General features: G+C 38.1%; 1 protein-coding gene across 2 annotated transcripts in view; it reads right to left on the bottom strand.

Annotated features, from left to right (window-relative positions):
• The window catches only part of CDH20 (cadherin 20), a 220,430-nt gene that overhangs the window by 68,673 nt on the left and 136,851 nt on the right, over window positions 1-14,906 (bottom strand). The window contains exon 1 of one of the 2 annotated variants that reach the window (XM_032293655.1): window positions 10,334-10,844. The exons of the other annotated variant lie outside the window; for it this stretch is intronic. The gene's annotated coding sequence lies outside the window, so the exon portion shown is untranslated. Of the gene's footprint in view, window positions 1-10,333; window positions 10,845-14,906 lie in introns of those variants that run through there. 2 annotated transcript variants of the gene reach the window in all.

Raw genomic sequence — 14,906 nt, 5'->3', positions numbered from 1 at the left:
TAGCAGAGATCCATTTGTGATGAGGGTCACAAGACTCCTTAAAAAAAAAATGCTAGGCCAGGTCAGTAAAGGGAGAAATAATTTCCATCAGGAGGATAAAGGCTTAAGGGAACATATGAACCATGGTAGAGATACAGAAAGCAAAGGGCATGTCTGGGAGAATAATAATAATTTAATTTGCTTAGAGAATAGGGTCAATTTAGGAGACTGAGGAGGGATGATCGAGGCAGGAAATTCAGACGAAAACGACTAGCTAGGAGCTGGGGATATTGGATTGAAGTATTTGGAATATACTTGATAGGTCATAGTGAGCAACTGAAGGTTTTTGAGTGTGCTAAAGTAATGTTGGGCCAGGCGTGGTGGTTCCCACTTGTAATCCTAGCACTTTGGAAAGCTGAGGGAGGATTGCTTGAAGCTAGGAGTTCAAGACCAGCCTGGGTAACAGGGCAAGACCCCATCTCTATTTAAAAAATATATTCGTAAAAAAATTAAAGTGAATATGATACTAATGTATATGGGCAGTGGCATCAGATGCCATGTCAATGTAAAGAAAACAAAAGAAAAAAGGGAACAAAGTAATATTGATCAAGTCTCTGTTTAGTAGTGTTTCTGGAGAGAAGGTGGGAAAATCAGTTGAGAGTCCAGGGAAAATTGGTAAGGAGAACTTCAACCAACGGTCCAGGAGAGGGAAGGATTGGCCAGATGTCTGAAACATCAAGGAGGTAGAGTCTCTAACACTTGAAAACTAACTGGATATGAAGAAAAGTGGGAACTGGAGAAGATGAAACAATCGTGACTTAAACTTCTGTGCTTGGGTTAGGGCAGGAAGGTGGGAGGAGGTGCTAGTTAGAGCCAAGGTGATAAATTTGGTTTAATACTCAGGAATAAAAAATTCATCATTCTATATCTGATTATTTAAAGAGGCAGGAACTTTCTCTTTTTAGTCCAACACTTCAAAGTGGCTTTGGGCATAATGAATGTGAGCTGCTTTCTCTTAGAGCACATCTCACCCCTCCCTGAGATATGACTCTGAATTCAGCCTCCCTGTTCTGGTGCTGTACGTGGAAGTGGTTTCTGTATGGCTAACCTGGTAAGATTTATCTTGAACTTCAACTTAGCTAGAATTATTTTTTGATTTGTCAGTTTCTCGGACCTTGTTTATGCAGTCCCCTCTCATACTAGAGTAGTGTGTGTGTTATCTTCCATTCTTCTAATGTGTATGAAATGAACACCTAGAAGACAACTGGGCAATCTGTTCAAGAAAAAGAAAAATTTCTCTATTAACGCCCTAACGAAACAAAACAAAAATCTCACTGAGGTTTATTATGTATCTTGTTGAAGGAAAATAAAATCTTGTCTTCTAATACATGCTTTCAGGAGAAAAAAGAAAATCTTTTTTGGCGCACGGTGTATCATCTGGAATCAGGACATTATGGTTTAAGACCAATTTCAGCTCTGCCACTCGATGTGTGACATCAGGTGTATTGCTTAATCCTCTTGAGCTTCAAATATGAGAATAATAATCTTCTTTAAAGGAGTATTACAGATTATCGTGACCTAATACTATAGATTAAGTTGAAAAAAATATATATTTTAACTTCCTATGTGTTTCCCTTTTCATCTGTCTTCTCAAAGCATTTTTGTGCATTTTCTTTTCTGACACTTCATTATTCTGTATTGTAATTATTTACTTGTCTATTTTTTCTCCATGTTGTGAGCTCTTTGAAGACGTGGGTAATATCTTTTATCCATGTATCTGTGGGCAGTACTTGGCCCATAATAGGTGTTCAGTAAATATCAACTGTCAATGTACTTTTAAACTGTAAAAAATATTTAACAGTTTAATGTTATTCTGCCTTCAAGCTTTTACTTTGATTTGATTAATATATTCCTGTACTGATTTTAATGTCTGTTCACGCCTGCAACACATTAGTGAACACATTGTGAGGCAGAGATAAGCAAAGACAATACAAAGTCAAAAGTCAAGAAAACAGTGAGTTTCCACAAATGCTATTTTTGTTCTTGAACAGAAAACATAATAATCCCTTACATGTCAGAAGTCTTCTAGAACTGTGGCATCACTTGTAATAAAAGGTTAAAGCATCATTTGCAGAAATACTTAGAAATCTTATGAGGAAATTGGGATTTCAAAAATCACAGTGACCAATGTGAAAGGAAAATAAATCTTGGGATCCAAGATCACTAAGCTAAAGGGAAAAGTCAAACTGGGAACTGCTTAGGGCAAACCTACCTCCCATTCTATTTGAAGTCATCCCTCTGATCACTGAGATAAATACATATATGATTGCCTCCTTTGGAAAGGCTAATCAGAAACTCAAAAGAATGCAACCATTTGTCTCTCACCTGCCTATGACCCTGAAGTCTCCTCCCTGCTTCGAGTTGTCCCGCCTTTCTGGACGGAACCAATGTACGTCTTTCTTATGTTGATTGATGTGTCATGTCTCCATAAAATGTATAAAATCAAGCTGTGCCCTGACCATCTTAGGCATATGTGGTCAGGACCTCCTGAGGCTGTGCCACAAGCACACATCTTCAACCTTGGCAAAATAAACTTTCTAAATTAACTGAGACCTGTCTCAGATATTCGAGGTCCATAACTAAAAATATGTAATATTGTTAAGTTAAAGGGATATGACTATCAAAGTTGTCTCTGTTGGTTTAGATTTTTTTTAATTTGGGGGAGGGAAGGTGATATGAGAAGATCTTTTTTTCTCTAATTCTTTTCAAGGTTAACCTCCACTTATTCTTTGGTAATTCCCTTTTTCTTGAACCTATGATCTCTTCATTAGTTCAATCCTCACTGTAAGACTATATTCACATCCCTGTTTAGAATGTTTTTATTCTACCCTTGTATTTCAATGACAGTTTTTCCAAGGTGTACTTTCATCATGGAAGTCTACGATGAAAATTGCTCCACTGTCTTCTAGCACCTAATATTACTAATGAGAAATTCAGCATATTTTAACAAAATGGTAAACTACAAAGATATGGGACCCAGGAGAAAGTGGATCAAACATAGGAGACTGGCAAGGAGAAGGTCCAGGATAGCAGTTGTATAGCAGGCTGTGAGTACAGCAGCCAGGTGAGGGGAGGGAGAGCTCCAGGAAAGAAATGAAGTATTGGAGTGACTAAGAAGCTTCCAGGATTTGGATAAATTATTGATAGGCACAGGACAGATTTTTTGAGCATTTGGGAAAAAAAATAGTGATACGTACATAGAGAAGACAAGAAAAGAAAACCCTAGGCAATTATTGACCAAGAAAAACACAAAGTTCTTTAAGAAAGGCATTAAATCTTGAGGTATAACTTTGTTCAGTAGAAAACAACACTTATGCACAATGAATAAACATTGGCTATTCTCTTAATGTCTACTGAAATATAACTATGTTGAAGGGTGAAGGAGGGGAGAGTGGATAGGAATATGTGTAAAAAGAACAAAGATCTCTCTATATACACATTTACACATACACACACACACATATAAATATAAGCATAAGACTTAGAAATGTATTGGCAAATACTTGAAGAAATAACTTTGGGGCTTGCCTTCTGAGATTGGGTTTTGAGGTTGGAGCAGGGGATGGTTTTTCCTTTTATTATAAGTCTTTCAGAGCCATCCTGTTTTTTTGGAGGGGAGGGCATGCAAATATTCTACTTTCAATAAAATAAAAACTGACTCAAAAATTGAAAAAAATATATTCAAATAAGCAAAATAAATACTAAGGAATTGAATAGAAAGGTTTGAAACAGATATAGTGAATATATTTTATATGCTTCAGAACTATTTTTTTCCACCTTTTAAGTGTTTTTGAGAGCAGATTGGATATATCGATGTGTACACTTATATGTTAGTGTGTTCGTCCCTCCAAAACTTGTGACTATTGTATTTATGGTGTCTTTCAATTGCGGTTTCACAGGATCAAGGAAGTGGAAATACTTTAGTACAGAGATTTTCAGAATTGTGCTTTTCTAGACATTAGAAATTCTAAAGCTTTCTCAAGATCTATTATGAAACTGCTAGGCTCAGATGTCTTCTTATTTCCCCCTTTCTTTATTACGACTTTCCCTTTTATTGAGCTCTTTATTACCACTTTTCCTTTTATTAACACAGATTAAGCGTTAATATTTGTGTTACATATTTGTAATCTGTGTTGCATATTTGGCAAGAAAGACTTCTTCATTAAGTTGGTTAACTGGGGGTAAAGAAAAGGCTATATCTCTGTCCTTCATCATCCACCATTTACTCCTCATGCATTGAATAGTTAAATGGGAAAAATTACAACGTGAGGGTTAGTATAATACATGGAAAAATAAACAAAACTGAGAAAACATGCAGCTGAATACTGTTTTTGTAACACTGGGTTGGGGAACCTTTCCCAAAGAAACTTCCCTATCTTTCTACCTTTATCAAAGGTAGAAAAGAAAATTGTTGAGATATTGAATTAAATAATGATTAGAAATTGTTATATTTTGTGTATTAAAAATAGGCAACATGCATGAGAAACAAGGGCTTATTGTCCTTAACGTTTTTAGAAATCTTTATGCTCAATGTTAAAAAGATGATTATTCTAAAAGATAGTGATCAAATGACAATAATAAAAATTCATAAAAGCAGAAATAAAAAGATCAATAAATATATGAAAAACATTTCACTTTTTTTTTTTTTTTTTTAATAGACAGTCTCTGTCACCCAGGCTGGAGTGCAATGATCTCAGCTCACTGTAACCTCCGCCTTTTGGGTTTAAGTGATTCTCTTGCCTCAGCCTCCCAAGTAGTTGGGACTACATGTATGTGCCACCGCGTCTGGCTAATTTTTTTTATTTTTAGTAGAGACAGGGTTTTGCCATGTTGGCCAGTCTGGTCTTGAACTTCTGACCTCAAGTGATCCACCCACCTCGGGCTCCCAAAATGCTGGGATTACAGGAGTCAGCCACCGTGCCTGGCCTCAAAAAACATTTTACTTTCACAATTAGCTTAAGAATACAAGTAATAAAATATCATTTCAACCTATTAAATTGGCAAACATTAAAAAAGAACTAAGCTAACCAATGTTGCTGAGCACATATTGTTCATATACATGCGGATGGGAGTGTGGGTTGACAAAAGCTTTCTAGAAGGCAATTTTGCATGATGTGCCATGTCTTTAAAATGACTGATGGATCTTAAGGAGCTAATTATATATTTAATTTTTATTTATTAGCATTATTATAGCAAAAAATTAGTGTAATCCATATTTGCAACAATAGATGATTCTAAACATTATGACATACTCATGCAAAGGAATACCATGCAACTGTCTTTGAAGGAAGATTGAGCATTGGTTTTAAAGCTGTTCTCAAGAACACTGTTTATTATCAATTTCTAACATATTGTTGCCACACACCTTTTAACTGCAAAAACAGAATTTAGCCACTTTGCAGTTTTATAAGTACAAAATCTATTCTATAGAAATACCTCAGAAAAAACGAGTACAGTGAGTGAAGTTATGTTAGAATTAGCTGACCCTAGACCGACACTGTGACAGTATCTATTATCTGCAGATCCCAATTACCTTTACAGAAGTAATTGTAGAATGTGTTTATCAGCCTGAGATGTAACATTCTCTTCTCCTTTGTACCACTATATCTTGGATCTCCCCAACAGACCATTCCTAGCCAGCCATATGTATATGATAAGAGTTGTTACTTGACCTAGAGACTGCAGTAGCAACCTGCCTCTAATTATATCATAGTGACAAAATCATGGGGCAAGGATTGGCTCAGTGTCCTCATTTTTCTAGGCTGTTTTTTAGATTCCCTGATGGTTCTTCAGTAGTGTTCTCTGGTTTAGTAACTGGGACCACCTTTCAAGCAAGCGTGCAGGGTATTCTCAATGAGAACTCTCAGCACATTTCAGAGTGCTTGTGCCCTCTGCAAAGTCCAGTCCAATTCACTTCTGATGAGATCATTGAATATATACTTACATTTTAATTTTTCTTGGGAAGTTCTACTATGTTAACAAAGGACTTATTAAAAAAGAGAGATTCCCAAATGGCCCAAGACAAATTGATCTGCAACTAGGTGTACTTTAATGCAACATGAAGCCATCCTGTGAATCCCAAAAGTGACTGGCACCATCAGGAATGAGAACTGTTTGAGTCAGAATCTTCTCGGCCATTTCAGTGTATCAGAAACCAGTCTAGTTTTGGTATCAAGGTAATCAACTAGACCGAGGCCTGAATTAAGGGCACAGTTATATTCTCATGCAATGAGGAAAGGGAGATTTCACCCAGTGGTCCTTAATCATTTGACCATGTACTGGATAATTCTGGTAACTAAGTCCTATTTTCTGGCTAGCTCTTGTTATAAAATAAATCACCTCAAAAAGTAGTTAGTATGGCAATCATTTTACTAATTTTCACAGTTTTCTATGGGTTAGGAATTTAGATGTGTCTTGGCTATGTGGTTCTGGTGTGGGTTTTTCAGGCGTTTACAATCAGATGGTGGCTAGAATTTGGACAGCCGGGGTCTGGTGCCACTGGGGGCTGCCAGGCATCTTTGTCTCTCCATATGGTCTCATTTAGCACCTACACATGTGATTTCCACATGCACTAATTTGGGCTTTGTCACAGCGTGATGACTTTTGGGATGGAAGTTGCAATCAAGAGTGTGGTGTGAATGCTGCTGTTCTCAAAGCAGAAACCATGTCTTCTGCCGTATTCTCTTGGTTGTGACTCACTGCAAGTCCACACGCATCCAGGGTGAAGGGAATTGGACTCCAACTCTTAATGGGGTGTGGCGAGACTCCAGAAGAGCCTGTGGGTGGGAGATGGTGTGGCTGTCTTTAGAAAAATCTAGTCAGCCACACCTGGAATTCCAGTCAGGCATCCAGGACCACTGAGTTCAATGTTGAAGAACCTTAGCAATCTCAGAATACAAAGAGCCAATCCCTACCAAGGTTGAAAAGGCAAGTTGTTGCATTTAGAAGGGGGTGGGGAAAACAGTTGCTTTTCTATTTAAAAGACATATTAGAACAAGTTTAGTCAGACTGGTGTAATTTTCATTCATAATGTGACAGAGATAGGTGTCTCTAAAGAAGAGAATTCTATGCAGGCTATATGTACAAAACTTTCGATTATGTCTTTTCAGGCATAACAAAAGAAAAAATATTCTGATGGTTTAACACTGAGTGACTGGAGAATTATCAATGGATCACTTTCAACTTTAGTGCAATAACACATATTTTACAGGAGTAGGTTCTATATCAGTAATTTAATATTCACACTTTTAAGGATGTCTAAAGTCATGATCACTAAACACTGACATTTTTCCGAATATGCAACAAGTAAAAATGATGGTAAAATCTGTAGCTTGGCTTTAGACACATGGCTCACTGGCAAAGTATTAGGAGATCAACGGTGATGATGAATAAAATAGAACCTAATAACTTCTGGAAGTGATAAACTCATTGAGCAATATAAGATTAGTGAGTCATAGTGGATATCATTTATTTCCAGTTTGACTCCTGATTTTATTTAGGGCTCCCCTTGCTCTGCTTATTCTAGCCCAAGGATTGGCACTTCTAGGCATCCAAGTCAAAATCCAGAAGTCAGTGTAAGATTTCTTCCATCCCCACCTTCACACCCTTATATCTAGTTACTTAGACCTGTCAAATTCTACCAGTTCTACCTTGTAAGTCTTTCTCAAATCTGTCATTCCTCTCTATTCCTGCTGCCATTGCCATAGTGCTGGTGTTGTAAATCCCATACCTTCAGCAGCCCTCTGGCTGGTATTCCTTTTCTCATTTATCCTATTATCTGCCAGAGTGATCTTATCGGACCACTCACCTGCTAAAAGTTCTCTAATGGATCCTCATTCCTTAACTGATAAAAATCTATACTCCTTGACAGGACATTAAGGACCTACACGATCTGGCTCCGTATCTACCATCTGTCTTATCTTTCCCTGCTCCTCTCAACATTTTTGGGTCCCTCCAATAAATTGACCCTGTACTTTAACACCTTCATGTTTTTGGACTAAGATGCCTTCCCCAGGCCCTTCTTTGCTAAGCAATCTCTCTTCCAGGGAACAGCTATTAATCCCCGGATCTGTCTTCTGTGCCCCATGCCACTCTGGCCATGATGCCAGCATAGCCCACATGGTTTGCTTTTCATGCTAGTCTGCAAATTCTCTGAGGAGAGTGGCTGTCACCTCTGTATTCTTAGCATTAGCATGGTGTCGGCGCCAACAGGAATTTAATAAAACTTGGAATTGAATTATTTAAATAAAAAGTGAACAACAATTCCGCAATATAACATTCTCATCTTGAAGAGAATCTTGGCACTTGTACAGCAATATTAAAAGAGTAGAATCCTGAGGAACCAGCAGGTGGGACTGGGATCCTCTCCAGAAGTTGTCAGTTTCTGAGAGCTACACAACGAAAAGAGGTTTGGGGAGTAAGGACCGCTGGAAACTTGGAGCAGGTTCAAAGAAATCCACGGAGCCCTAAAGATGAAATCTAAGTGTCTGAAAAAAACTTTAAGGCAAGGGGAGAAGAGGTCAAAGTGCAGCTTAATAATGATATCCACATTTTAAAAATTCATCTTCACAGAAGATGAGCATCTCTTTAGGAACCAGGAACAGGGAACGCAGCCTTAATCAGTAGCAGAAGAGATTTAAACAACGACAGGTTTCTTAAAGTTTATAAACTGGGACAGGTTGCTTAGGGAGATTAAGAAATCTCCTGCCCTTTGGGTAGAAAGTGATGATAGGGACAAGGGACTACAGGGGAGCAAGTTTGCCACTGACTTTGCCAGGAAGACCTGCCAAAGGTGGGAGATGGAAGCAAAGGATTTTAAGGTCTTTTACAAACCCTAGAAATCAGTGATGTTTTAAAATGCTGATTTTACATAGTAGTAAGCATTTAGAACATTTCACTCCTTTTTGCCTAGGAGAAATGCTGAATTTATAAGCATACAGTGAAAAGAATGAGCTATCCCTTTCTGAGTGTAATCAATTGATGACGATGCTTGATTCTAGCTATTTCTGCACTTACTGGCTATAAAGTATCAGTAAAAAAAATATTTTTATGACCTGTTGATTGATCTCAGGTAGCACTTGCAGCAAGGCAAAATTGTTAGCTCTGCTGTCTGGAAAAAATGTTGTTATTTGGGAATTACAAGTCAGCTTCCACTGCTTTTATGCTGACATTTTTTTTGCCTTTCTGATATTTAAATATCATATAATGAAGCCACAAAGATGCTCAGATTTCCAGTTAAAATTCCTGTATATTTCTTTTTTATGTTGGTAAAGGAATTTAGGCTTTCTTGGAATGGGAAATGCTCTTACATGTCTTTTGCAAAATTTATTATTTCTTTCTCCTATTATCCCTTTTATCTTTCCCATACAGTAAATAATTATTAAAAGAAACCGATAAAAACTTTACCAGTTTTTGTTCTTATACTATAAGGCTAAGAATAACAGGAAGCAAGCCACATGCTTTAATCCATATTATGGAAAAAAGATTTTGCAAACATTTCTCTTCACAGTATTAAAAATAAATGAAGGCTAAAGGAGGCAGCTGACAAGAAAGCCTTATTAATGGGAAATACATTCTGATAAATCAAACTGATTCCAATCTTAATAGTCAATTTAAATAATAGAATTGGCTAATAGCACCAAATTAGGATTAAAGAAAGAGATAAAATCTATTTCCACAAGTTGTTTCAAAACAAGACATTCACTGGCTTATGCCATATTACATCAGTCTGATTATACTGTTCGTAATAAAGTATGCCCTATGATAGAATCCTGCTGGGAGATGTGTTTAATCAGATGCCTTTGATATTATTTGAGTGATAGCTACGTTAGACTCAAAAGAATCAAAGAGAAAAATCTTTTGCTCCTGCAATCAGTCTTAATCCACTGTGGAAACTAGTGCTGTGTACACACCCCATCCAAATCTACTCACAAACATAAGCACAACCTAACTAGTTGGGATTTCACATTTGTCTTTTTCAGAAGCCATGAAAGAAGTTTGCTTTGCTTAATAACCATGTTCCACACCGACTGCTCATTTCTAAGTTTATCACAAATCAAGTCCAGATAAAGATTTTCTGTTGGCAGGAATTAAAATGGGCACTAGTGACTACAATTAACAGCCACCCAATAATAATTTAAAATGACTATCTCAGATCGCTTTGTTTGGCTCCCACAGGAACTAAATTGACACATTCATTTCCCAAGACAGTCTTTCTATTTCATTGACCAATCTTGAACATTTTGTGAAGATATGGCAAAGAAATGACAGACAAGATGAAAGTTTTATAACTTACTTTTCTCCTTTCCTGGAGTGTGCCATTTTTGCATTTTCCCGAGCTTGCCACTGAGTGGTGGAGTCCCCTTCCTGCTGCCAGCTCCCACTGTATGTCAGGACAATTTAAAGTGGCCCTCCTTTTGCCAGTTCCAGATTAGTCTTTAAATAACAATCAGCGCTAAAAGAGGCCATCAGATGTAAGGACATCACTTCAGTAACTTTGAGGGGAGAAGCTTTTCCTTCCCCTGCTGCCTGAGCACATCTCTGGGGTGGGGGGAGTAAGACCCAGCCCCCAGCTTGCTGATGCAGCCTAAAGTGACTTGGGAAGGGAGTGGAAACAAAAGGCATCGCTTAAGTTAGGTGATTAGCAGCAAATGATGTATGGGGGTGGGAGGGACCCTGGTATACAAGGAAGGGGAGCTGGCAGTTGACGCTGTCTGGAAGGGGAAGGACAAAGAATGCTGGCCCTGAACATTTGAGGCCCTGGGGGATTTCTTAACGGAATCAAACAGCAAAGGAGTCTGTTCAGCCTTGTACAGTAAGAGCTAAAGTTCTTTGGACATGTTGGCCTCACAGCCAGCTGAAAATACCTAGTGGCAAATACCTATCAGCTACTGATGCATTTCAGAAACAAAAGATAATGGGAAGGCTAACAAATCGCACGTCTTTTTCACTTATTATTGCTTAGTGTTTCCAATAAGTAAATGCAGTATCTAAGCTGAGCTGCTCTTTCAAATTATTGTTAGTTAAATAATACTCCCTAAGAAATCTGTCATTAGCGGCAGCCAGGAATGGGTTTGTTGAGTTTGCCTGAGGCTATAAATGCTCCGACAAACAGGCTCTTAATTGCTGTAAGAGGTAATTTCATTGGGGATTGTAGTTCACTTTTTCCAACAATTTTATAGTCTGTTTTAGATCTTGAACTTTTCCTTTTCGCTTCTACATATGGAGTTCCACAAGGCCACATGGATCATTCTCTAATGATTCATCTGTTGAATAAGCCATTCTTCATAATGGAAAAAATGCATGTTGCTATCGAATCTGTAATTCTCCTCCATTTCCATTATTACTAAAGAGAAGCAACTAATAACAGATTTTAAAATTAACTTAATTTCCTCCTGTTCATTGTATTACTTACCCTTTGAAATAAATGACTTTTGCTGGGAGAAATAATTTCTGGTATGTCATAGACCTAACTCTGACATTACCTCTTGTCAACTGTTTTCCTGGTAGACAGGAGAGTTGAGTAGGTGGAACAATTATCTTTGGATGGATTTGAAAGGAAGACAGATGAGAGCATTTGGCTTCAGAGAGCAACATGTGCTATGGCCTAGAATTTAAAGTGACCTTATCTACAAACATTTTCCTTCTGTTCATGAGCAGAGAATAAGGACACGTATTAAGAAAAAGTCACCTGTTTTTTCAGTATTATAAAAGTCTCCATATGCCATTTCAAAAAGAAGTGCTATTTCAGCCTTTTCTTAAATGACCTCTTTTTCATCATAATGTAATATATTTCTTTCACCTTTTGACTGGTACTTTGATTTTTTAATCAAGTTACATACTTTTTTCAGAAAAATTACACTTTAGAATGTATCTTGGTGGTATTTCATTCGAACAGTTTCATTTGGCTGAATTAATGTGCAGCTGTGCCTTAGTGGAGGGAGAGAGAAGGAGGGACCCAAAGAGAAAACAGAAGAAGCCTCATATAATCCAACCTCCAAACATAACTTTCCTCAATGTCACGTTTCAGTATCATTATAGAAACCTCTATTTGTGATAAAAGCATAATTTAGGTGAATAGTGCTAAAACATGTATACTCATATTATTTCAGTGATTTACTGTTCTGTGGTCAAAATTCTTTCCTTTATTCTTATTCACCAAGTTCACATCTTGTTTTTATCCCTTCTCTGTCTAGTGTCATTCGATAATCTTTTTTTTTCTTTTTTTTCTTTTCAGGTTCTTATCTCACTCTTTGTCCTGTTAAGACATGAATGAGCAGGCATCTCAGCCAATATGTCTATACATGGCTGAATACACTTGGAGAAAAGCAGGGTCTCCTTTTGTCTGGACTCTGGATGGCTGCATGTCATTCTGCACCAGTGACCAGGGCCTCCCTCACAGTCGGAACTTTGCAGTAATTGCCAGAACAAATTGAGCTCAGGCTTATCAGTTCCTTTCCTTTTTCAGTTGGAAAATGGAGGGAATAGGGGAACAAGGCCATTTTTGACCATTAACAATACAGCGTAGAAATAGATTGGATACAGCCAGTGCCCAGTCTTGTTGCAGACCACAGTCATGGGATAGATTGTGTGCAGGGATGATAAGATGCAACCCTGTCATCACACAGCTAACTGAGCCCCGATTTCCCCCCCCGCCTCGCCCCCACCCCCATGTTCTCTGGTGTGTATGATACGCATATATAGCTGTTGAAAGAGTGAAAACAAAAGACCACTGGCAGAGGTGAAAACAAAAGATGTGATGGGTCGGTGCTTGTGTTCTTTTGGCATCTGGTGATGACCAGCAGAGGCAGTTTTCAAACGGTTTTCACCAGATTGCAATGAGAAAAATGGTAAGAAATCTGAACATAGGGTGAAGAAACTCATTTAAAAATCATGTTACACTTTTTTTCCTGCACAAGTCTTTATCAGAATCTTTATGAATCTTTGATATATTTCATGTACCTACATTCCTCTCCCCATGTTTGGTGTAGTAAGTGTGTGTATGTATGTGTATGTGTAGCTAACATGTTTTTATTTTATTTCATATATATATAGGTAGCTGGAAATGACAATGTATATACATAAATGTAAATGCAAACAGATGCAATGGCATGAGTGATTGTCTCTTTGCATACATACATATGTTTATGCTCCAAAGGTTGATTCTAAATCTACAAAATGCCACAGGCTTCCTACTAAAATCTTTCCTTAATGAGCGATTACGTTGTGTTTGCTTGAGGGTCACATATACAACTGAGTTGGTATGCTGGGTTACCACTAAAGGGTGGTTCAGAAGGGAGAGGAGACAAGGCCTTACTCTAATTGGGCAGCCAGCCTGTTTTTCAAAACTGCTAAAGAAGCCAGAACATCTGTACATGTGACAGCCCAGTCTATTTTTAAAATAATGTTATTTATTAACATATTAATTGTGTGTGTGTGTGTGTGTGTGTGTGTGTGTGAGAGAGAGAGAGAGAGAGAGATTTCTCAACTAACTGGGGTTAAGCTTTGCTCAGCTGCTTCCAAAGTGACTGGAAGTAGACAACAGGAGGAGCCACAGCCAACTGAGTGGCTTTCCATCTGCCTCTGCTTTGCTTGGAAATAACCCGCCAGAGCAATGGTTTTAGCTTTGTTCATTTGTTGTTACTCTGATCTGAAACAGAGGCTGACATGAAACAAACATGGCATTTCCTTTTGAAAATTGAATTCTGAAATTGGCTTCTTCTTTCCAGAATCACAGTGCTACTGCAGTTCCTTCCCAGTGTGAATGTCATAAACAATTTGCATATAAAGCTCCAAATCTGGAGGCCATCACCACATTTGTGTTGTAGGATTTTTGAGGGGAGGGGTTTGGTTGTTAGCGGTTATGAAGGGATTTGTTGAGATTTGTGGGATGAATAGAACCAGTTTCCCCTAGACAGGAGAGATCAGGAAATAGGGAAACAAATTCCTAATAAAGAACACCTATCCCAGTCTTTTACTGGCAATTTTTAAGGAAACACAGCAAAATGTAAAGTCATGCAAATGTGGCTTTTTGAAGAACTTCATTAGCATCACCCACAAGCCATAGTTTACAATAAATGGGCACTGGGGCCCCTGCAGGTCATGGCCCATAGCCGGCTTGCTGCAATCGAAGTGATGCTTACAGTAAGGCAAGTCCCCTGGACACAATGTATGAGGTACGGATGACAGTACATTAAGCCAGTTGCACTGTAGTGATTTGAAACTGGAAGACTTTTAATGGAGCAAGCAGTGGGGGTAGTGGGGTAGGAAGGGGATGCTAGAGGAACATAGTGCATTAAAAGTCTCCCAGCATTAAATATGCTTAGGAGAGATAAGAAAAAGAATATTCTTAGAAAAGATTTACCTTTATTCTTTAGTACTATGTCCTTCCCCTCCCCAAACACACACAAACTGGCACACATACCTATACACCCCTAAAACAGAAGTGAAAAAGGATTTTCCTCACTCAGAACATCCTTAGCGTATCTTGATGTCTTGAATCTTTTGGGGCTGTAAGGAAAAATAATCGTTTTAGGGAGAAATAAGGATTTGAGAATCTTGGCTATCAGCATTGTCATTTCTGTTCTCCACACACGCAGTGAAAAGGCAAACCATGCAATTCTGACTTAGTTTCATTTTGAAACTGATGATTGAATCACTGCTGTTCTTGCAGATACAGTTGAGGCCTATTAACTTGATGAGAGTAACCACAAAGGGACCCGTGATATGTACAGAATCAAATTCTCCAGGGGAGGCAACCTGATGGGAAGTATGGCTTCATTGCCTGGGTACTAACTTCTGCTCCACTGTGTACAGGCTGTGTAAACTTGGGCAAGTACTTACCCTCTTTGTAAATCCCCTTCTATACC

Source organism: Sapajus apella, unplaced genomic scaffold, assembly GCF_009761245.1.
Source record: "Sapajus apella isolate SASKATOON/1434 unplaced genomic scaffold, GSC_monkey_1.0 scaffold30, whole genome shotgun sequence".
Taxonomy (NCBI): Eukaryota; Metazoa; Chordata; class Mammalia; order Primates; family Cebidae; genus Sapajus; species Sapajus apella.
Note: the sequence above shows the minus strand (reverse complement) of the source record. Positions and strands in the feature narration are given on the sequence as shown.